We start from the raw sequence: 23,094 nt of genomic DNA, 5'->3' as shown, positions 1-23,094 counted from the left end.
AACTTTAAATAGGTATTTTTATGGAAATTGGAAATGAGTTTTTTTGCACAAATATTTTTTGTTGCTTTTTCTCTGACACAAAACTGGGAATAGCAATCAAACGAAGAGTCAAAATAAGTTTAAACTTTCAAGAGATGTTTATAAGACTATTACCGAGGACACTATAGCACTTTTAAATAAATAAAACTTTTATTATCGCTGTAAATGTGATTTTTGTGAAGACCGCCTGGAGGCAGTCTTACCCGTTTGAGGGTTAACTTTGACAAATTGTCGGTTGCATCGCCCATTGTCGTATCTGCATTTTTTGTTACAGCATTTCACGTAAGAGGCGGTGTCTGTATCGCAGTTTGCACCAAATACGGGCACAAAAAAATGCAGATACGACAAAGGTAGATGCAACCGAAGAAATACAACCGGACCCATGACCATTTTAAAATTAAATTTTTGACTGATCAGGGATTTGAATGAAATCAGGAATTTTTCCTATATCTCTACTTGGGTGAAATTTGGGAAATTGGCTATAACTCGTTTTCAAATACAAATATTTTTAGCTGAATTAAAATCGGTTAGCATTTGGTGCTCTCTGGGAAAATAATTTAGGACTAATATAATTGAATTTCGAATAAAAATTAGTTATCGGTTATGAACGGGTTCAAAATTTGGGCCCGATCTGACGAGGTCGTAATTCACCTGGGACCACAAAAGCTGAGATTGTAAAGAATCTCAGCTAATTGAAGAAATTTCAAAAATGCAATTTACATTCTGTTGCAAATTACCCCATTATACCCTAAAGAAAATTAATTAAGGAGTTTTCGTTATGGGAATGCTATTTCATTACAGTTTCGTACAAAGCGAATTTTTGAGTTAAAATAAATACTAAAAACAAGGTTTTTAGGCAGAATGTGAGAAACAGTTTGAGAACCCCTGAAGACGGAGAGTATGTCCTTTATCTGGTGCAAAAGGACACAAACCGTATCAAATTCAAGTGATTCTCAGATAAAATCAAATTGAATATTATTCTCCGTGTAGAGTTAAACCCTTCTTTCTCCAGTCCACAACTTCCACCCCATCTACCCCCTTTAGGAGTATAAGAACCCGTTAACCTTACGTGTTACAACACCTTCTATTGTTCTAAGTTCTCTTCTGCCATCGCATGTGGAAGCTCATACATTAAAATGTTGTGGAGAATCATCTTAACTTTGTGTATAGAGTTGGGACGCACCCACAAATGGCCAACGATGAAACTTATACCTGTTTACCATTTATTAGTCGTGTTTCTTAATGACATTATCCTTTTAGTACATTCAGCTAGCTTTTGTCCCCGTACCCTGCCTTTTAAGCAAATTGTAAGAGAAGTTGGAATACACCCAAGTATTAAAGAGTATTTTAATAGAGTCTCAACTTTTATGGAGAAAGCAAGAGTTGGTGCATTTGTATGACAATTAGGTGGATGAAAATGCAAGGAAAATTTGCATACAAGTTATGGATAGTTAGAAAGTCTTATGAATCTTCTAAGTCGCTAAACTTTATGGCCTCCATTTAATGAATTCTGAGGATATCTGCTTGGTTAGATTGGCTGAATTAAAATTTGCCTCATAAATTTCTTGGTATTTTAAATCAAACTTCAATGGTCTTGAAGTATAAAACCGATTTAATCTAGTGATATCAATTGAAGTGGATTACAGCCATCAACTATTAACATATCGATCCATTTATTGTTTCAATGAAGCAAACACTTCCACAAACACATTGATTGCTTTCCCTTTCTGCCATATTCTCACAATTGGACTAAGTCGAATAAACCTAGTTATTGCAGAGATATAAACTTAATTTGAAACTCTACCAACAATCTTTTGGAGAGATAATTGAATTGAAATGCACCTGAGAAGTTGTTTGAAGGTATTCTCCTTATAGCCAATACGGTAGTCCTACTATATACTACATAGTATATTACTATCTCCGTCCAATATATTTCAGTTAAGCAGAAAATAATTTAAAATTGTTTACTTTTTTTCATGAAATAGAGGAAAGTACTCTCCCTTCAAACGTTCATGCCTTCGAATAATGTGGCTTTTTCTTTTATTTCTCAAAAGAGAATTCCACATGATTGTCACCTAATTATCAATAATTGATAATAAGCTAACTAATATTTAATATACTCGTAAATGTTTAAGTCTCTTAAAATAACGTAAAGAAAATTCAGATTATTCGAAGGTATGAACGTTCGAAGGCAGAGTACCTTCCCCTACATTTCTGCGGAAAGGATGGAGTTTTGCTGTGTTTTACAGGGACATAATAGTAGGATGATACAAGAACGGGTACTGTAAGCCTTTGTAGGAATGTTGAAATTTTGTCAGGATAAAATTAAATTTTGTATAGATAGGGGAAATTGGGGCAAAAAGTCACAAAATTCAAAATTCAATATCTTTCAAGGTAAAAAAATAGCCGCTCAATTTTTTTCTATAGATAGCCTCCATAGACCTTCTTCAATGTCGTAAGTTTCTTAGAATTCGAACAAGGAATTTAGAAAATAAAAAATATCGAAATTTTTAGCCCTAGGGTGGAGTAAGTACTTTTGGCCACTTTAAGGTTTCATGTGCTTGTAATTTTTATAAACTTTATTTAAATAAAATGAAATTTTGTACAAAGATGCCTTAAAGGCTTTTCGTCCTAATATTCCAAGAGAATTCCCAAATTTTTTTGGATATTTTAGTGAAAAATGCATTTTATGCAACTATGCATGTTTCAGTACTTTTGGGCACTTTGTAAGCATTTTTGGCCATTGTGTGTAAGCACTTTTGGCCACTTGTTTCCAATAGAATTTTAATAAAATAACAGAAGAAATAGCTTTCGAAAACTTTCACAAATACACAGCACAAGTCCTATTCTTATTTAACACCAATTTTATGTGATTTATTAGAGTATTTTAAACGACTTTTTGTACATTTTCTATTTAATGTACAAATCAGTCAAAAATCACAATTGTTTTTACAGAAATCCGCGAGGTGCGCCATGTGTAAAATGTATGGGAAAATGAATGGCCAAAAGTACTTACCCAGCCGAAAAAAGTAAGCTCTTCTAGCCATATTCGATTTTCATTTAATTTGTTAGAAAATCTTATTGAGGATGATATCACAATAAAATTTAGTTAATTAAGAAATGGATTTTCATTGAATAACATCAAATATTTTCATCAAAAATATGAAATAATGCAAAACAATTTCTCTTAACAATAACAAGTTTCTTAAGAATCCAATGTTTTTTAGTAATTGTTCACCTTGTCGAGAATTTCTTTCAATACCTTAAAATTAATCAAGTCAATACAAAATCAAATATGGTTTTCTGATTCGTTAGATTAGAGGTCACGAAATAAGACCCATTTTCCTGTTCTAAATAAACTCATAATTGCCTTACAATGTGAGCTTACTTTAGGTGGCCAAAAGTGCTTACATGGCCAAAAGGGCTAACTCTATCCTATTTTTCAAATATTTTCCTTCCAGAAAATAATAATTATTACCTACTTATTTTCCAAAATTGATGCACTGGTAAATATTTCCTAAATAATTTGGATTCTTTGAATACGAATCCGCTACCTATTTTAGAATTTCACAAAAGTTCTTTTCTCCAGAAATCCTTTTATTAAAAATGGCCACTTGGGGTAAAAAGTAACAAAAGAAATAAAGCAAAAAGTAACAAAAAAAAGCGAAGCAATTTCTGATGTCTCACGGCGAAAAGAAACGTCATTATCATGTCTCGCCGCTTTTTGTTTGTATTGGTCAAACGATTTGCAGTCTTTTGAGTGTTTTTTTTCTATAATAGCTTGAAAAACGTTTTTCTCACTTTCTCACTCTTCTCGCAGAGAAAACGGTGTTTTACAAAGGTGTAGAAGAATAAATTTCCTATGAAAATATGTCCTCTATGTATTTTTTCAAATTTACGGAAGCTCGTAATGAAGCGAATCAAAATATGATAATACCCAATGTCTGGTACTATTTGCCCCAGCATTTTTGGGAATTGTTACAAAATTACCTTTTAGAAATTGGTTACAAAAAAGAGGAAAATTACTTTCACAAGGTTGTAGAGCGATAAAGTTCCTATAAAACTGAGCTAATTAGAAATTTTTGAAGCGCTCGAGTAGGTTGTAAAAAATAAAATATCCGTTTTGTTACTTTTTGCCCCAGTCTCCTCTATGTGCAAAATCTCATGGCTTTCCCCTAGGTATTGAACAGTAAGTAGAAAAATAGATAAAATGATTTCTGATGATTAAGTAATATTAATATTCTTGCATTAAAGATCTTTAGAATGTACGTTTCTTGGGATAAAATCGCTGATTTCAAATGTGGTGAATCATAAGTGAATCGCCTTCCACTCTTAAGCTACTGTTGCCCTACTGCACCGTTTTGAATAGGAACAAGTGTCTAGGATTAATGAGAAATGGTATATTGTACAAGTTTATTGGCATCGTTCTTAGCTAAATTTCTAGTTATAATCCAAATAATCGTCGAATTAAATAATACCAGTAACCTATTTAGTTTGGTCAGGTTCGTAAATTTTATCCCTGGTTTCAAAAGTACAAACTGCTCGTCATAAAGTTAAATATATAAAGTAACTGTTCTGAGTGCAATGAATCAACGATTGAGGTTTTTATGATCATCCCGAATTTATTAGGATATTAAATTTTTTCACGAAAAAAATGAACTAATATTTTACTGGTATCCTAAATTGAAAATTATTTTTAACGACCAGTATCTTTGTCAAAGAATATTAGTTGCTGCTAGAAACAACACCAAGTAATGGCAATATGGGCGTTGATGGGAAAATTTTCAATGATTTATGTCAAAATTCAATCAATTCTTGTGGCAAAACAATTTTCCACGATCAAAGTGCTAAATTCCAATTCACTTGATGGTGATTTCTTTCACAAAAAGTTCCTCATGAAATTAATGGGCTAAAAATAATGATGATGATTGTGTGTTTGTGGTATAATATTAATTATTTTTCATGAAAATCGTGGACTAGAAACACCCCTTTGAAGCCCAGCACTTGGGTCATATTTCTCAGTGTTAAATGGACATGAGAATTGTAGGCGAAACAGAGGTTGGCTTTATGCATCCCTTAGGAAATTAAGAATACAAATTAAATTTCGTGACATTAAAAAAAAGTGGTGTATATCTTTGGTGAAGTTTAGGTGGGTAGGGGTGAAGAGGAATTATACGTCGACGTTTGGACATGCAAAAGGTGCGGTCTCTCACATAAAGTCATACTCTTTTTTTTCGTATGGAAAATAATAATAATAAAAAAGTATATAATACCACATTCTATATTAAAAGTCGCAAGTCTACGTATCTCCTACCCAACTTGCCCATCTTCAGCCATTCAACCTGTGATGTGTGAAGTGCGGACGAAACGTCTAAGGTGTGGTCATATCCTTAGGGAGTCTCTTGGATATTTCATGTTCGTATGTAAATCGCTCTTTAACGCGCGGAAAAAAAATAGAGGCATTGTAGGCCACCCCCCGGGGGAGTCATCAGCAGCACGGGGAGCACCTTAGCGGCCAAAGTCAGGGGTCAAGATACCCTACCCTGAGCAGCGCAAAAAACCTCGTCATGTGTGCAAAAAAATAAACTGTCCACCGAATCTCCAAAGACTGTCCGTCAAGCGTCCATCCAAGGGAGTGCTCAGGGTGGAGATTTGTCTTCATCACCCCACCGAGGACGCCTCAATGCCGTAATTGTCTCAGGACGCCCTAATGACTTATGCGTATTAATGAGTTCCGAAAAGGGTGGTGACATGCGTGGGGTGAAAACATTCGCGTCAATTTTGTCCAAAATTCAACAAACTAAGACAATTTCTCACTTTTCCTCCCATCAATTACACAATTTCTTCCTCTTTGCTTCTTTCACTGCGATTAATTAAAACTTAGAACACATATAGAACAGGGGACTTTTCTTCATGGGTGTCCATCCAACAGTTATCCAGCAAGGGTTAAGCAAATCGAATTCCCGAGAAATTTGATTGATAGTGAATTGGTGAGGGATGATGTGCAATTTTCCAAAATGTCTTAAATTTAAAACCCCTCTGAAGGAGTAAATGCGTGTGGACATAAGGGATGAACCAAAAGGGATAAATTTTCCTTCTTCAGCAGCTTCTAACCCTTTTTCTTTGCCCAACTTTCTGAACCAATTCACCCTTCTATGATTTCTGTTCGATATGCTTTTGTATGACGTTCTGGCAGAAGTAACCCTCTTCGTTGATTCAGGATATACAAATGCACACATGACCATCGGCTATTCAAAACCGATTTCACTTTCAGGAGGGACCATTGTGAGATGGTCTATCGGTTGATGTATAACTCAAAACGTTATAATAACCCAGGATAAACTGGGAGAAACAGTTTTGAGAATTTGATTAAAGAAAATTTCCCTACAAAAATTAAAAGCTACTATCTTTATATCTGCTATCTTATGCCGGCTTCAGACTGGAGGTTTAGCTCAGTTCCCGAAGGTCTCAAAAACCTAAATAACAAGCAATTTAATTGATTTTTGAAAATCTAATGAATTATTTGCCCTTATAATCCAATCCTAAACAGAAATTTTCTAAAAAAAAATCGTGACTGATTAGGAATTTGAGGAGTTAAGCCAGATGGCTAAGTCTTAGGTCTGAAGCCCGTATTACTCGTAATTCTGAGATAGGGAAAGTTGAAATTTTTAAACTAAATATTTAAAATGGAATTAAATTAGGTTTTAATCTTTTAGGAGTTGTAAAAATAGATTTTCTTTGAACTGATCGTAATCTAGTTTTAGACATAATTAAATGATTAAGATTATTTTACTATTCAATTTTCAAGTATCCAATTAAAAAATAATAAACCTTATTTATTTATCATTATACCAAATTAGTAAAACCAAACCATACCATACAGATTTTTTGTGGTATTCCAAATACAAGTGACATTTAAAAAAAATCCCAATAAATGAATAGGGGAAGTCTTTGAGGCTTCGCACATACTATGGCTTCAAACACTTTATATATTTTTTTATATTCTTTTACTGAATCTGACCTATCTATATATTTTAATAGCTATTCTCAAGTCACACATTTCCTCAAAAAATCAAATGATAATTTATTAAAAGGATATGGGAAAAATACGAAGTATTCGAACCTAGAGTAAGTATGTGCAAAGCCTGTAAGAGTTCCTCTTAAAATGATTATAATCTTATATCCAAAAATCTCTATATGCAGGATAGTAATCAAACAACTTTCTATGATCAGCAAAATGTCATTTAAAATTGATTGAATCCATAAATTATAATTGTTTATTCTGATTGATTAAACTACATTAAACTCAAAATTTATATAAGGATAATGTAATTATTTTCCTTTTTTTATAAAATCAACGAGACTAAATAGTTATTCATATAATATCATACTATATACGCTATTTTACCAGATTAGAGATACATTTAATCACATATCTAATAAATTGTAATATCATTCATTGGCAATATTAAACAATTATCGGATAATATTTTCTAACAACACGTTTGTTAATTACGTTCGTTTAAAAAAATAATAGCACTATTTCAATATCAAGTATTATATTTTTCTTTTTATAGATTGGAAAAATATTTTTTTCTTCAACCATCTGGTTAATTTCAACAAGTACTAATGATAAATTAATTTTGTTTGCAGAGAGAACTACAACTTCAAAAATTACCACAATAAGCAATTACACTACTATTGTTACTTTAAAATTTTGCCTGATAAATATGCAAAAAAAATTGAAGGAAACAAGTGCAAAATAAAGAGAAACAGACTCAATTACCTAATTTACTTTATTGTTCATAAATCAATAATTTCAATTATTTTTCAGTAATTTGAAAAAAAATGCTTAAATTACTAACATATTAATTTGACAAAATATAGTCAAATATATTTTAAATATTAAATTAAAAAATATATAGATACTTTGTCTTATAAAAATTATAGATACTTTGTCTCACGTGGGAAAAGCACTAGTTTCAAAATAAAATCTGAAACATTCAAAAATAATATGCTATTAGAAAAAATTCTACATTCTGGCTTTTTAAATATATTTTTAATTATTTTATATTGTAATTGAAAAATAAGCACAATTTTTTTAAATTATTATTATTATTATTCGTGTCGTTATTAATGGCAGACAAAGTTCGAAGTTTTAATATAATTAAAGGTATTCGTAAATTATCTTTTATTTTTTTTTCATTCCATAGAGCAGCTCATATTGGTATAATCCCTCGATTTTTACCCCAAAATTTCTACCTTCCACCCCCGGAGACCACTTTTCCGAACATATTTCCACGTATCAGATGATTTCTGAAAAACAATGTCACGCTGTAAACGTCTGTCCGTCCGTCTACTTGTTTGTCTGGCATTACCATGCCTAGAGCCCAATCGGTTCGAGATAGAGACTTGGGACAATCGGAGGACCCCCGAACCATTAGTCGAACCTGGGACATTTAAAATGCCTCCAATTTTCCCCTTACCCTTCCCCTGCCCGTCAAAAACAATCCTTTTTTTTTGGAATTGCTGAAAAAGCGCATCGAGCGATTTTTTTTCGATTTTTCAATATATTTAATAGATTATCCAGGCGGATATTTCGTCTTTATATGAAAGTACTGTGGAATTATTCATAATAACGGTTTTTCAAAGTCTAGGGTTAACCCTTTAAGGACGATTGGGACACCGGTGTTCCATAAAGAAAATAATTTTTTCTGACTACCTAAATTTACTTTTTCTTTATGTTTGTGCGTAATTGCAAAGTAGAAGGTTGAAGGAATCTAGGATATTTTTTGGAAGTCTCCAGCTATTTGCTATAGTAATTTTTTAAGCTCAAAAATGAGGAATTTTTAAATTCACATAATGAAAATTAATTTAAAATATTTTTTATACTTCCAAGGTTTTTAAGCAAAACCTTTTTGGGAAAAGAAACTACAATACTCAAATATAATATTTTTCATTAGATTAAAAATTATCATTCATCAGTATTGTCAGAAAAATTACTTAAATTTGTAGGCTATTTTTGTCCCTATCGTTCATAGAGATAAAAAATACACCAAATCAGACTCTGTTGGCTTTTCTGAAGGCCAGATATAAGACCTTTTACTGGTTTTGTGCATTGGTTTAATTTTTATTGCTGATTTTCGGTCCGCGAAAACTGTCTCGTCGTTAAAGGGTTAAAACAGTTCTATAGAGTGAGTGTATTTCTTAACCGAATTATTTCTGGTATTATGTTTGGGTTCCTTGAAAAGGCCTTGGAATTCCTTATCGATTAAAATCGGTGATGAACGGGTCATGGTGACTGATGATAACTACAGTAGACTCTCGCAAATTCGGGCATTTGGGACCAAAAGCCACCCGATTTAGAGAGACATTCGGGCATCAAACTTATTTGGAATGCAACGATCTTTGTTCATCTGCATACACTCATATTAAATTTAGATACTCATACTTTTTGTGAATTGCATTAAAACTTCTTAAAAATGCAAAATTATTATTATTATTATTTATTTCAATCAATACCAATAGGGTCCGCCCCTCTTACATGGTTTGAAAAAGAAAGGAAATCAGAAAAAAGTAACAGAGAAGAAAGAAAACAAAAAGAGAAAAGAATTTATCCTGATCCAGTCTGGTAGAATCCAACGAAAACTAAGTCAAACCGTGGTTAATTTGGGTATGCTACATTTGATAAACATAGTCAAACTTGAAAAATGTCAACAAACTTTTTCAAATTTAACTGCCGCCCGAATTAAAAAGTAGCCCGATCTTAAAAGAGCCGAATTAGCGAGAGTCTACTGTAAAAGGTCTTTTACATTATACATAATGCAAATTAGTGAAAATTTCATAGAAATTGACTAGGGGAAAGTGGCCTGTCTTTGAATGCTTCAATATTTCTCTTATTTCCCAAAGCTAAAATTTCATTTTGTTATTCGAAGTTAATAGAAAATAGTTAATAAAGTATAGTTCATAAAACAGAATTTTTGCTTTGAGAAATAAGAGAAAAATTAAAACATTCAAAGACTGCCGAATTCAAAGGCAGACTACTTTCCCCTATAAAACGTTAAAAAATTGTTTTAAATAATTTCATCTGTCGAGTTGAGAAACCGGTCGCCTTGAAAGCACTTTAGATTATATTACTCCTCAGGTATTTTGGACAATGTTTTGAGTGATTTATAAATCGGTTCAAATCGGTTGTAAACCGGAAATAAACCAATTAAGAACCGATAGGCAATATTTGTCCGAAAATCAATTCTATTACTCTTAAAACTATTTTGGGGAATCTTTAGATTGATTTATGAATCGGTTGAGAACTGGTAAACGATTAGTAATGCGGAAGTATGTTTGAGATATACTCGTAGTATCTAAGTCACGAGTTTGGCCCCTTTTGTCATTGGAATATTAAGGGTTGGCAATTTGTTGGGTTTTAAGCTTTCTCTCATCGTTAACTCTTTAAATCCCTCAGAACGGCAAGTTGGAAGCTAAACCTTGGATGACAATTGAAAATATTAAGCGCAATTCCCACCCTTTGACCGTTCCTGAGTAAAAATATGAAGCAAAGTTGTCATGTCGCGAGTAATTTCTGATATTTTTCCTCCATGTGGCACCATGATAAAACATTAATGCATTCAGGGATATTTTCTAATAACATTTCCCAGAGAAGGTGAGTGAGTGCAGCTCAGTGGGTGGTAGTGAGGGTGGGCAGCGTGAAATCAATATCATGAGGGAAGAGATTAGATGGTGATAAGAAAAGTATAGTGTCGCCGACGCCACGAATGCTCCATGTTTGTGCACCAATGAGACTCTTTTTTTTTAGTGGAGCTAGTGGTGAAAGTTCATGCCAAAAGGGCGGGTGGGAAGATGAAGAGGGAGAAAATGGATACACTGTAGGAATTAATATGCAGATAATTGTAGACAAGGCATTATTGTTTGTTGCTTATACCCATGGCACGGACACTATTGGCTTAATTCTTTTCCCTAGAATACTAATCTCATGATTCCACATTTGTCTCTGCACGCAACATCGCTCGTTTTTTTTTTAGTTATTCACGTATCAGAAGGCCACAAGAAGTATTATAAATGCAATATTTCATTATTGAGGTGCACTATCTTGATGTTGGGAGGTAATTGATTAGCACCGGAAAAAAACTCGTGGGCAGAATAGAAACATGCAAGGTACTTACAATTCTAAGACTGTGTCCAGATAGTTGAGGCCTATGATGAGTACGAAGGTGTATTTACTGCAAAAGATAGAGCAGAAAAATCTCACTTAATCACTGGAATTCACGCCAAAAATGATCTCAGAAAAAATATCTAATTCAAATTAATTAAGAGACTTTTAGCAAACTATTCCACATTCGTTCAAGACAAACAATGGAATGAGTGAAATTCTCCAAATCATCCCAGACCCAAAAAAACTTGTCTTTTCCCTCTCATTTCTTCTATCCCAGGAGTTCAATAGAAGGCAATCGACAATCTTGTGGCTCTCTTTTTTCAGGGCAATTCTTAACAAAGGCGTTCGTTCGGACTCTCAACAGACACTCCTGATGCCGTTAGGAGTCACTTGGGCAGACTGGAGGGAGACAGAGACATCCCAAGGTTTGAGAGCAAGAGGAAGAAATTTAGAAGAAACGTTTTCTATATCACATTGATCCCAATCAACTCTTGTAGGAAGGTGAATGTCATGCAGAGAAAACATTGAAGCAGGAAGTCAAAAATTAATTTTAAGAACTTAATAAATTTCACCTCATTATCGAAAGGGTTTCTAGAAAGTTTACGAAGTGGTTTCTTGAGCAAAAAAAAAATTCAAGTCGTAGAAAAAAAAGGAATTTGGAACAATATCAATCAAACATGAAAAAAAATTTCTGCAAATCGTTTTTTATACTAGTTGTATTTAAATTACTCAAATAAACGACACCTCTGCCTTTTGATATATTATCTATACAGACGTCGTCGTTTGAATTAAATATTGTCATCTGCATGCTAATGCTTATTGATATCAGTAAAAACTGCACTAGAACATTTTTACAAATATTTAAGTTCGATATTTTTTAGATTTCAATGCACTTTGGAAGAATGTCAATTAAAATCATTAATTCTTTTTCAAATTGTTAGACAAATTTTTGTATACAAAACATTTTGCTCTATTTAATTTTAATAAGTTAAATTGAATATAATTAAATTAAGTTTTCAGATGATTAAAAAAAATACTTTTTCACTCTTCCATCTTCTTAAATTTCATTTTTTTTAATAACTTAGTGTAATAAGCCTAAGCATAATCTATCAGCTGCAATTAGATCTAAGTAAATTGACTAGAAGTCATCAAAAAGTAAGAATTAGTTTAAAAAGTTAAAAAATAATTAAATAAAAAATAAAAGTGTGAAAATTGAATATTTTACTGTTCGAAATCAGAGAGGGAACATTATGACCCACTTTCTTTTCAACTTGCTTCAACAACGACTTTAAAATCGAGCACAAACGGTAAGAGATATCGATTTTATAAGAGATCCGTGGTGCAACTGATAAGAGCGCTCCGCTAACGCCTGTCATGAATTGTGAGATCTAGTCTCACCCGGTGAAAATTGAAGAGTCTGAAGGGACATATTTCTCATACAAATTGTAATCCGAATAAAAATTTATAAACCGAATAATGTACAAAATGACAAAAGTATCCCGCGTGGTACCAAAAGGTTCTATTCAGGAAATATATGGCATAGGACTACCCATTCAAATTTAATATTATAAAGTATTGACAAAAATTAATTGAATTGTTCGAAGCTTGAATGGTCCGAAGGTAGCGCGCTTTCCCCTACATCAAAACCAATAAATAAATAAGTAAGATATCGATTTTCAGTATTGGATGACCCCCCATAAATGAACATTATCTCCAGATAGTATTTTTTCTTTCCACCAACTCCCTCCTGTCCATCGAAAACCTTGCTTTTTGTTTTTTTTTCATTTTCGAATATGTTATGGAGGTAATTAAGATGAATATTTCGACCATAATTAATTACGATTAAATACGTTTTTAATTAAAGATACGATTCAACCTCAAACCTCAAAAAATAAAAAAAAATGGTCAAAGTTAACTACATTGAGGGACTATTTCTCAACTGAATTGCTTAAATTTGGGGATCCCAGTCGAAAGCCTGAAAGCCAAAATTGCGAACACCAAAATCCCAAAAGCTCTAATTTTTAGCTCTACAAAGTGTCATTGCTACTCTCACGATTACTACGCACTCGCTTGCTGGCAACAAAAGAGAAATTTCCGTTCTCTTGAAACTAAACATTATCCTCCGTATAATTTCGTATTTTTCTGAATTTTGATAATTCCGGATTTTAATATGAGCAATTTTAGCCTTTAGGATTTTGGCTTCCAAAAGAGTAAAACACCACATACTGAAAGTAAATACTCTCCCGCCTTTTTCATTGAAATATTCGTCAGTCTGATTCAAAAAATTATACCCAAAAGAAATTTTCTTTTCTGGGAAATTCTGCTTTAGTCTTTCCTTTTAATAAGACTGTCCAATAACTAAAAACAAATGCGATAACTCTGGAAAACCTATAATTTATTAATTGTTGTTGCAAGAACTGACTAAATATTTAAACAAATTACAATTTAAAAAAAGGGAATTTGTACACATTTTTTAAACAATTGAAAAAAATACTTATTCAAAAATTAAAAGAAAAATATATGTGCATAATTCGTATTGATTGAAAACAACTTGAGGTTCGAAAATTCCGAAAATACTTTTAATTTAATGCTAGGTTTTATGGGTCTACGAATTTTCGTCACAAAAAAATTTGCTAAATTGCACATCTTAACACTAAACTTATCAAGTTGACCGGTCAAATTGACCAGTTTAAAAACTTTTTAAAATTAACACATGTTTAAACGGTGCAATGTCGCTATCAAACTTTATGAATTTCTTAAAATTTGCATGTAATATATTTTTCAGTGTTTAGATTTTAATTTTTTCCTCTTTTCCAAGAAGAAAATGTTAAATATCATACCTACCGTGGTAGGAAAAACCACCAAACACGGTCGGTAAGTTTACTGTTAAAAACGAACTGATCAATTCAGAAGTTATGTTTTTATATAAAATCGATTTTGGAGACTTAATGAAATAGTATTTTCTAATATTTAAAATAACTATTGTACAAAATAATTCTTGAGTGAAAATGAAGTAGTTAGATTTTTTTGAATTATTAAAAAAATAGGGGAAGAATTTGGTTTCAAATACTTTATATATTTCCGATATGTGATAGATAGATCAGATGTCAGATTCATTAAAGGAATATGGGAAAATTATAAATTTTTCTGAAGCCAGAGTGTGTGCGAAACCTGAAAGACTTCCCCTACAGTGATTTATCTATAATTAAAATTAAGTTTTACTTTCCCTGTTCTAGAACATGATTTCATTGCTTTCAAATTTTGTACATTAAACTTGTTTCTTTTTTTTCTTAGAAATTGTTTAAATTTAATTTTCATGGTTTTAGTAAGATAAGACTCCATGACTCCATCCATTACTTAGATAGTATACTTAAAAGCAGAAGGAGTGATTTAGCATCAAACCCCTGACTTTGTGGATTTGTCAATGATGGTATCCTCAGGAAACGTTGGTCAAGAGTTTCATCTAATGATTTTAATCCCACTTTGATTTAAGACTGACTATTCGTTCCACTTTTGAGCTTCAAATTAGGGGATTTTGGGCAATTGAACGTCTTTTGGCTACTTGTTCAAATCTTGCAGTTGTCCAAGTTGAACTAAAGCAAATCCGCGGAAATAATTGAAAGGGGATACTAATGCTTTAGAGAAATCCAAATGGAGTCTTTTCTTCAGTTGAAAATTTATTTTTATTGGTTTGGGAGATTGTGCTCTTACTGCCACAAGACTCAGGATAAACTTTATGGTTCTGTTCTTAATTTAGTTGCATTTAGTTTTGGGGGAAGGAGTTAAACTCTCGCTTGACCGCATTGAATTCCTCAACGACCAAGTTTAAAGTATAACAGCATGGACTTTAGCCTCGGTCTACAAGTTTGCAAAATATATTTAATCGATTTCATGCTGTATAGGCAATTGGTAACTTGTAAGACTTCTTGTAGTCAAAATTGCAGGTCTACCGAGATGTACACACAAGCCACCACCAAATTCTATCCACCGTTCCCAACCAGCACTACATCATGTGGCGATTTGTGTTGTTGCTACTCCATCCATCCTCAGCCCATCTCTGGGTATATTTAGAAAACTTTCCCAAGAGATTGTAACTTTGCCAAGTTTTCATAACTCCATACAGCACCCCTCTCATCCACCACTTGGTCCTGCAACCCAAAAACCCGGGGCTGCAGGAACAAGTTCACCCCCGCATTAATTCACTCCATCGCACTTGACCATCACCAATAAATCACATGGCAATATGATAAATTCACCCACTCGTTCGGATGTAAAAGAGATGAAACTGAGGATGGAGCATTAAAAAAAATAACAAAAAAAAACTGTCCAAAAATGTAAAATAAAAACAACGTCCATGGCGATTTCATAAAACAGCAGTGAAAATTTCCGTGAGCCTCTACAATTGCTCATGATTGGGCGCTTCAACCTTTTTGCTGTACATTTTATTAAAATTCATAAGCTCCAAAATCAAAGTCAAAAAGATTTTTGCTACATTATTACACGGGAATTTCAGATCAGATTATTGATTCCTGTGATGTTTATATTTTGCGATAAATCCTAAAGTATGCAAAAAATTGCATACTTTACAAAATTTATTAGTTTTCTGGATATCACATTGCTTTGGCATTTGCATGTAAAATCTTTAAACAAAAAGTTTAGTATATCTATCAAAACACAATAACATAAAACTTGATTAAAAAAAAAGAGCTGAAGTATAACAGTTTCACCATAAAATATTCAATTACGATAGTGACACGCCTTGTTGCCATTAAGCTAGCTATAACAATTTTCAATTAAAAAAAAAAGATTGGACTCATTAAATGTTCCGTATAAGAATGGAATTATTAATATGTCTAGAAAACCCCGTATTCAAAATAAAATAAAAAATTATTACTTTCGTAGATACTTAATTTGTTGAGTATTGAGAGAGCAGCCTGAATTAAAAGGCCAACACTTAGATGTTTTAGCGACTTTTAAATGGGAAGGAAAATACCAAACTACATGAAATTTTTGGCATATAGTCATTCGAGGAGAGTTGGAACATGTGAGAGAGATGGACCACTTCGCCTCCTGCCTACACCCTATGCACGATCTCCACCTCATTTGGTCTATTTGTGCCCTTCAACATTCTAATGAAAACCCCCAAGTTACAGCTTTTTACCTTTAAAATTGTACGAGAAAATTGAAATTGAATTTTTTGGATGTTTGAAAAATGACCAAACATTTTTATTTGGCCATAAGAATTCGTGTATTTGGGGGTTGAGGAGAGATGGAACTTAATAGTTTTGGCAACATTTCCGGTATGAATTTTGGTCAATGTTCTTCAAAATCTTTTCTAGTAAATCTTAGAAATTATTTTCCCTAAATTTCTGGTAAGACTGACTTAATACACTAAGCGAAATTGCCATCGAAGTATATGAGCCACATATTCCACAAAATAAATCATTTATACTGAAAAAATAAAATAAACTCCAATAAATTCAATGAAATAGTGCTCATGCCTAAAATCACTTCCTATTTTTTTATTCTAATTTTTATTCTACAAGAATATTCTAAATTAATAAACTATAAATATTTTGCTAAAATTAGGGGTGTTCCATTTCACCCTCACTTTTTTTGAGTGCCTCAAAATGCAACTTTTCTTAAATCCTATTTTTCAAAGTGACTATTTTCATCCAGGCTTTTCTAATATTGATATATTAAATTTAGAGTCTTCAAATGATAAACCAGTGAGATTCGTCTTTGTCTCGCATTCAAAACGTATCCGCTATATTGAATATAAAAAAAGGTGTTCCATCTCTCCTCGAATGACTATATGTTTATAGGTATATTTCAAGCGCTTAAATTATTTTTTTCGAAAAAAAATATCACAAAATGGAGCAAAAATACAGTTCGTTTTATAGATTTCATGTGAAAAAAAAACTACAATTTTTTTTAAATTTTCATTAGTGTATGTATTTCATAGTTAAATCAAAAACTCAAGAGAAGATTGTGAAATACGAACTTTGTTTAAGGACCTTTAAAGAATGTATATTTTGATACGAAGAATTTCAAATACCATTTAGGCATTAACTAGAATGAAATTTCATTCTGAACAGAATAAACCTTTATTCATTAAAATCAGTTTATAAGTTTTTTCTTAATCTTAACGATCCGTGGGTCGACATACGGAGGGGGGGTCCCCCGAAGGACCCAAGTCTCTATCTCTAACCGTTTGGCCTCTAGAGCTGGCGAGAGCCGGACGGACAGGCGGACAAACAGCGTGATGACAATTCTCAGAATACGTCTGTAACGCGAATATTTGTTGACAAAACTGGTTTCCGGGGGTTGGAAAAAAATAGAGGGATTACTGCTCTTTCCGTGGAGTTCGAGCAGTAAAATGAGAAGTAGAAAAATGCGATTCAAAGTTGTGGAAGATCGCCCTAGCACTTGCAAATACTCAGCGTTCGTTATACAGAAACGATAATTTAAAAAAAAAAATGAAAAAATATTATTGATATAAAATAAAGCAAAAAAAACATATATAATTTGAAAGTTATTGCCCTTAACTGTTTTTCTCTGTATATAGAAGACTCTACGCAACACAGAACCAACCTTTCCATAAATGTATCGAACTTTTGATTACCATTTGAGCTTTTAAATGCTCAATCAACTTCCTAATAGTGACTTCAATGAATGGATTTTCTCTTCTTTTCACAACTACTCGAAACTTTTAATATTACTTCATTAAACTCCGTATTAACTTTCAAACTCTTTGAGTATAAAGTGCTTGAATTTTTTTTCCATCAACCATTTTCCTGCCAAGCCAAAGAATTGTCCATGGGGGAAGTAAGCTTAATTAACTCTTGACGCCTTTCTGTGAGGATGAGAAAATCTATCAAATTGAGAACAAACAAATATCCAAGAGTAAGATGTATGAGAAACACCAAATTGGTACCCAATTAAGTTGTAGGACAAGAAAAAGCCAATAAAAGTGCCAAGTTGATCGATTCAAGACAAACACTAATAAATGTGTTCAAGCTCTTAAGGTAGATACTCAGTTTAAGGGTATCTAAAAATCTCAACAATCGTTAACACAAATTTTCTCAAAATTCCCCATTGATTTGCCATGTTTTTAAAGTTCAATTAAATTAATTTGAGAACGAAGCACCACGGGACATCAGGGACGGATGGCTTCAAAAGTGTGAGTGGAATTGCATAGGAGAAATGTTAAACGTGAATTTGTCATTAAAAAGCTTTAGATGGACAAGCTAATTGCCAAAGGAGATTATGCGCTTGCAGGGTGGTAAATTACTTTTGAAGGAGATTAAAAATTCTTTAGAATGTCTCCATTGCCATTGGGTTATTTAGTAGTAGTATCATTCGATATATTCAACGGAATAATAAAAGTGCGATAGTAACACCCAAAATGGTGATTAACGTATTGAAGATTGAGTTTCATGAGATGATTTATAACCAGATAACATATCTAATAAATCTGATCACTAAAATTGCTATAATACATTCAGTAGTTTGAGAAGTTCTTGTTTTATTTTTAATAATCGTCTTGTTCTGGAAATCTTGTAACTTTCCCTAAGTTATTGTACGTCTAGTGGTCCCTAAAAAAAAATTTAAAAAATCGCCAAATTGCAAAAAAAAGGCGTCTTTATACTCCATTTTGATGAAGAATTTTCACTAATGTTAGTTCAGACTTATTTCGCTCAAATAAAAATGATGCGAGAATACTTTGAGATTGTAGAATTCTAGAATTCTACAATGTCAGCCTCAAAGATTTCTTTAAGATGATGTAAAATAAAGGAAAAAAAGAAAACTTTGGAAAATTTATTAAATACCTTCAAAATATTCCAAAATATTCCATCAAAACTTTATTTTGAGGCAAAATCTCTTCATACTTAAACATATTTCTGCTATGATTAATATTTAAAATTTTAGAATTACACCGATTTAATATGAATTATTTCAATATTAGAATCCTTATTTGACTTCTTTGTTTTAAAATTTTAATTTATCGTCCTTGAGGTAGAAAAGCAAATTGAACGAAATTTGCGTTATATGTATCTGCAAACAAATGGTCCGTGATACGATTATCTCAAAGAATCATTAAACAAAAATTTTAAAAGGACCTCCATATGAAGCCTTAAAAAATCTCAAAACTGAGAAGATTTTATCGATCCTCAAAAAAAAAGGTTCTACTCGATAGAGTAAAGAATTAACTTGGCTTGCACGTTTAAAGCCAATTAAAAACTATCGTATTTTTTTATACGAAAAATTTTCCAATTGACCTATTGATCAGCTAACAAAATGAGACATTCGTATGGCCACCGGAAGTCCAGCACTATTGTATTTGAAGGCCTGAACTTCCGTGATGGCAAATTATCGATTTCCACTGGGGTTATTGGGCTGCAACGTCAATATAAATCCCAATGTGAATTTGGAAATTGTCCCAGAAGGACCTCTAAAGTCGTTGGCATACAAAAAATTCTCAAACTCTCAGATTTTGACTTTCAATTCTAGACTCTCTATTTTTGATTCTGACATTTTCTCGTCCACGTAAATAATTTTATTTTTAAATTTTTTAAAACTTATAATTCAATTTACTCACTCCGTATTGTTTTTTTTTTCTTTTTTGAAAAATTCGTTAACTCTCTAACAAAGAAATGTGAACAGTGTTTCTTAAAGTTTTGTGGCATTGTATTTTCTGAACTGATTTGCTTTTCTTATTATTTATTCATAGAAAAATATCTCGAAAGATCTCTGATACAACAGTTATGTAAGCATGATAGAAAAATTCTGAAAAGTATGATTTTCTTACGTATCTTTATATGGATCACCCTCAAAATTCTGCCAGTTCTGTAATTTTTCAGAGAGGAATAGTGAATATGCCTGATCAAAATAATTTTCTGAAGTTGAGAATGCAGTTCTTAACGACTGCATTCCATCCAAGTCTTTGATAAAAACATTTAATATAATTGTTTTTCAAGAAAACAAATGATACCAAGGAATATTAGAAACATTAAGATCATTTTAGAACTGTTTACTTCAAAATATCTTTTCAATAATTGCATTTTATAAATGAATTTTCGGTCTGATGAGATGTATAGTGGACGGTAAGATAGATCTCTCTTGATTTTTACTTTTTAGTTCTTCACAAATTATACAAGATTAAGAATTAAAGAGTAAAAATCAAGAGAGGTCTATTTTTCCGTCCACTACTGGATTTTATATCAAATTGCTTTTGAAGTACAATTTTGATGTAAGTCGACCAATGTGTCGTAGATAGCTCTAAGGACATATTTACAATACAATTTTTTATTCCACAAATGCGTCTATTAAAAACTAAACTACTCTGAAAAAAAAATGTCTTGTTAAATGGATAAAACTTTTTTTTTCATATTATATGGAAAAACATCCGCTTGACAAACTTTTAACAAAATCCAGTTGGTCGCTGATTTGGCAAAACTTTTCCATATTCTGATTTTACAAACCTTTTTTTGTTAATTCAATAAAGTATTTTTTCAGAGCATTAGAATACATATCTGCTTGAACTTATTTTCAAAGCGTTCAAGTATTCAAGAAATACAAAAAGGATAAGTGAATAACCGTTTTTATCAATTAATTATTTGGTTTAACCGATTTTGATTTCAGCAATACACTGTAAAAGAAAAATCTGAAAATTGAATGAAATATTTGTATCATTTTCCCATTAATTAATATAAATATTTATAAATATAATAGCAAAATAATAAACTCATGAAACATTAACTAATGCTCTAAATTTTTGCCAATTTTGTACTTAATCTTAGGAATGAAATCTATTTCCTATATCCGATTTATTTATCGTTTTTCAAAGTAGTTCTTGCATTCCATGAAGTTTCCAACCCAAGCGCTTCTTTAAGCACGCAGTTACCTAGCTTTGAGTACTAAAGTAATCAACGGAAACCCATAAGCAAACTCTCATGTTTAATTAAAAGGGAACATGTTCGTGAGAATAAGTCACCTTTCACGTGCACCTTATTATTCATTCTTTGCCACCCACTCGACTCATTTGACAAATATTATTGATAACATTATCGAAAGGCAAACAAAGATTTTGAGCCCCACTTTCGTACCCTTGACGTATGCAGAGTGTTGCTTCAATAAATAAATTTTATTAAGGCAGACGCGTTTTTTTTTATGAGGGCAAGATATTAATTTTATCATCGCCTGTAGTACCTCCATGTGCACTTTCAGTTGTATATTTAGTATTCATACTTAAGTGATTATATCTCACAATTTTCCTATACTCCACTCTTATAGCAGCCATAAGCTCCGTCGCCGCCTGTCGCCACCCCCTTTGAGCATTTTGAGGAGAACACTCACCACGATGTGTGATAAGAGAATTAGATATGGGTCGAACGCCATATGTTCCGTTTCGCCGACGAAAGTTATTTGTCGTAAATGGTAATATTGACATAGGCACGTGGAAAGCAAATATTGAAACCTATATCGATTAATAATTTTCCTTCTAAATAGTACTTCTCAGGAGGTGAGACAAGAAAATCACCTCAAGAGTCATCCATCAAAAAATGTCTTCAACTCTCCATGCAATTTCTTTCAACAACTCGAAAAAGTCACTCATAAAATTTCCCAAGATTCATTTTCCTTTTACGACATTTTTCACAGCAGGACTGTTTTCTTGCCAACAAGAGAATCTACTTAAGTGTTCTCTTACCCTCAATTGGGGTCTTTGCTTTCACAAGGCGTGTATTGGGGGAGGAAAGTGGTGAGCTATAAAGAAAAATCACTAGCAATAAATGGCGAAAGTGCAAGAGAAGAGAATTAAAATAAAATTTAATCGATTTCCACTTAAACAATCTTCACAAAACCAACTTTATTTCTCAGACCAAACAGCTAAAGTATTGATGGAAAAAAAAATCCCACAAACTGCTCGTCACGGAAAATGGGAAACTTGGACTAGACAATAACAGTGCCTGAATAAAAATTTGAAACAAGGATTTCTGTTTAGTAAAAATTTGAATTATTAAATTAATATTGCAGTTTTGTATATTGACTACAGGAGGGCTGTAGGGATGGCTCCTATGAAAAAAAAACTTGTTAATTTCCCGTAAAACTATCTGTTGAACCAAAAAACCCAAAAAATAATTTAATACCTCGAAAAATTCGAAAGAAATATTCTCTCAACTCAGAAAAAGTCAAAAAAAAATATTTCGCAAAATTTAAGAATCCCAAAACTTATTTTAGGAATTCTGAGCAATAGAAGAAAATTTTCGCAAAGCCCTTTAAAACAAAACAGAAGTTTTACAAAACCCGAAAAGTGAAAAAAATGTTTAGTGAAACTCAAGAAATCTGAAACTGTTATCAGTAAAAATAAAAATGAGTCTTCCCTTGGCTAGGAGAGCGTACCTGGCAGAAGACAGTCGCTGGAAAACCTTGCAAATTACTAATCTTCTAACCAATTTATTTCTCAATTTCATAAATTTAATTTCTAAGCTGTTCCCTGTTTGCATTTTTAAAAATAATTTTTCATTTTAAAAATTTTGACTGAAAATAATTTTTAGAAAAAGACAAAAGAAACAGAAATTTTTCTTACGTATTTATAAAAGGCATTGTATAAAAATGAGCAGTAAAATGTAAAAATTGGGTAGTAACATAAAAATTGAAACAGTGATATTGTCGTCCAAATTTTAACAAAGGGAAAATAAAGAGCCTTTCATTCTATCTACAACAATTTTAAATGTTAAATAAACAAATTAGACCCATTTTTATAAAGATTCTAGTTTTTTACTGCTAATTTTTCATTTTTTTACTGCCCATTTTGAATTTTTTAATGCTTGTTTGTTTTTTGCCTTTATAAAATAAATTTTATTAATCGACTTAATTGCCGA

At 32.1% G+C, this 23,094-nt stretch overlaps 1 protein-coding gene across 6 annotated transcripts in view; it reads right to left on the bottom strand.

Moving 5' to 3' along the window:
• Positions 1-23,094, bottom strand: part of LOC129807290 (homeobox protein prospero-like) — a 304,968-nt gene that overhangs the window by 169,887 nt on the left and 111,987 nt on the right. For 4 of the 6 annotated variants that reach the window (XM_055856462.1, XM_055856464.1, XM_055856461.1 and 1 more), the window contains exon 1: positions 11,220-11,426. The gene's annotated coding sequence lies outside the window, so the exon portion shown is untranslated. Of the gene's footprint in view, positions 1-11,219; positions 11,427-23,094 lie in introns of those variants that run through there. The other 2 variants (XM_055856460.1, XM_055856457.1) reach the window with 2 other exon arrangements.

This window comes from Phlebotomus papatasi, chromosome 3, assembly GCF_024763615.1.
Source record: "Phlebotomus papatasi isolate M1 chromosome 3, Ppap_2.1, whole genome shotgun sequence".
NCBI classification, from domain to species: domain Eukaryota; kingdom Metazoa; phylum Arthropoda; class Insecta; order Diptera; family Psychodidae; genus Phlebotomus; species Phlebotomus papatasi.
This window is presented reverse-complemented; position numbering and strand designations above follow the sequence as displayed.